Here is a 2,500-nt window from a genome sequence, read left to right as displayed (position 1 = left end):
CACATTATAATCCTTCCACGGCTGAAAGGGCGAGCATGTTTGGTGGGACGGGGATCCGAACCCGCGACCCCCAGATTGCGAGTGCCCTAACCACCTGTCCATGCCGGGCCAAAATCAAATGAAACCAACTCTACGTTTCTTTTTTTAAAGTAAGATTATATTACACTTGAGGTATAACAAAAATGTTTAAGATTCTAAATAACGTATTTCATTACAAATAATTTAATCATTTTATTTACTGCTTGTAAGTGCATAAAATATTGACCTTTAGTAACTCCAAGATGTGAAATTTTCAGTTAAATTTCACTCTCTCCCATCCCGTGTTCATACAATTTTTAACTCATTCTTGTAGATATTTCTCTAATCCATTTTCATCACCATAAGTGATTTAACTGTTTAACATTTTGGGCCACAACTTTTCACTACCAATAAAGATTCAACATCACACAGTTTATGTTTCTTACGTTATCATTATTTTAATTTAAAGTTTAGTATTTATCCTCTCAGTTAGTAATCAAGTATGAAACCGATGTTGTGACATTGGTTGGTGATATGTAATTTATTTATTGTAGTAGCATCTTTACTATGTTTGATACGTATAAATCGAAAAGATACGTTTTAATAAGATTTATATTGACCTTTGACTTCTTGTGTATTTTTATAACTTTGATGTATGTGTATCAAAACGAAATTAAACATCTTAATTAATATTAGCGTAATTAATAAGAATACTCACATTACATTTTTTACGCAATAGACTGGATACTCTTTGGGTTTCTAACACAGTATCATGTTTCTTTTGTGTGTTTTTATTAATTATCGTATAACAAGTAAGAAAAATGTTTCATTTTCCTTCAAAGAATGGAGAAAAGCTGGAGTAACGGTAATGTATTTTGGTGTTAATTTCATTCAAAAATATATTTTGAAAAGACGGAAATTTTTTCAGACATCTCAATTGAAAACAGTGAAGACATTTAACAACTCAGTTCTAGTAAAATGTTGATTTTTAGTCGTATGTTTGAAACTTATGGTACTTTATCAATCTATACAAGGAAATGTCGATTTCTGTTTAGTGTTTTTGTTTGGTCTTACTTCAAAAACAAATAAAATGTAAAGCAGAAACCTTATTATATAACCATTTATTTTCATAATATTAACAAATTTGGAAAAATAACAGAAGCATCAAAACATCAATCTATGTTAAAAAATGAATATCAGCAAAAAATGAAAAATATTAATTCATAAATATACTTATAATATATATCGCTCTGTACTTGACTTTATATTTTTTTTTATTATACTTGTTTTTTTTCTTTTTATTAGCTATATTTTTGTGCGCCAGCAATACCAAACGTGAGATGCTCGTATACCGGTTTGATTTTATTACTCAACAGGATCTCTACCAACCTACCTCCAAATCTAATTATATGCCCAAAGTAGTGCATCGTAAGTTTGTACATATATATATATACTAGTATCCTTTTCGGTACAAGAAAGGAATCATTGAGTCCCCAGACGGAAGATTTCTATGAAAGAATTAGAACGATAAGGTTCGTCATTTTTTCTGTACCCTTGTCTGGAAAAATCACTTAGTTACTTAGATGAAAATTTGTTGAAATAGTGAAATTTTGATTCACTCCATAAACACGAATATAGTGATTTAGGTAGCTTTATAAGTGCAATAAGCTTTAATTTTGCTCAACCAATACTATGAAATATGGACGCCATTTTGTTTCATCACGAGGATTACCGGTGTCATTCTACATAAAATGACCAAATAATTACTATTCTGACTGTTTGCTATGGATTGTTTCAGTCTATTTAAAAGTCTTAACCAGACCACCGTGACCCGTTGGGTCAACCACTATTCAGAGGTTATGAAGAATTCAAGTTTTATTTTGAGATAATTTAATTAAATATTTCAATCCATTCGTGTTATTCATAATTGAAGAAAAGATATTTGATTGTTGATCGGGAGTAAAAGGAAAAACCATTTCATTTTTCAAAAAAGTGAAGTTAGAAGTTTCGTAAAGAGCGCGAACGGTAGTGTGAATGATTTTTTGACTGAGAAAATAAGCAAACAAACAAACAAACAGTCTCAAAGTTTTAGTAGTATATAGATAGATTCTTCAAGATCTTGTTTTTGTCATATTACGCCTTTTAATGAAGATGGGAACATTGACAGGGAAATAATATAATAGCTAATGCTCGGCGAGAGGTTTTCGTTTATAAAATTTTGTTGTTGTTCTCGACTTGATTTTTATTTCATGACCTCGTCTCCATAGTTACTATTTGCAAATAGGCAATAATATTGTAGGTCCATTTTATTGTTGTTCTTTCTAAGCACCTGTTCTAACACATTTTCATCTCATCATTTAATTTCTGTTGTATAGAAGATATTTTAAAGTGATTCATCACGTGGAAAACGAAGTTTTACAATAATGGAATGTACGAAAAGTGACCCGAAAAACGGCGCTAACTCGGTAACCTGTGGCCAGAT

Source organism: Limulus polyphemus, unplaced genomic scaffold (genome assembly GCF_000517525.1).
Source record: "Limulus polyphemus unplaced genomic scaffold, Limulus_polyphemus-2.1.2 Scaffold6709, whole genome shotgun sequence".
NCBI classification, from domain to species: Eukaryota; Metazoa; Arthropoda; class Merostomata; order Xiphosura; family Limulidae; genus Limulus; species Limulus polyphemus.
Note: the sequence above shows the minus strand (reverse complement) of the source record.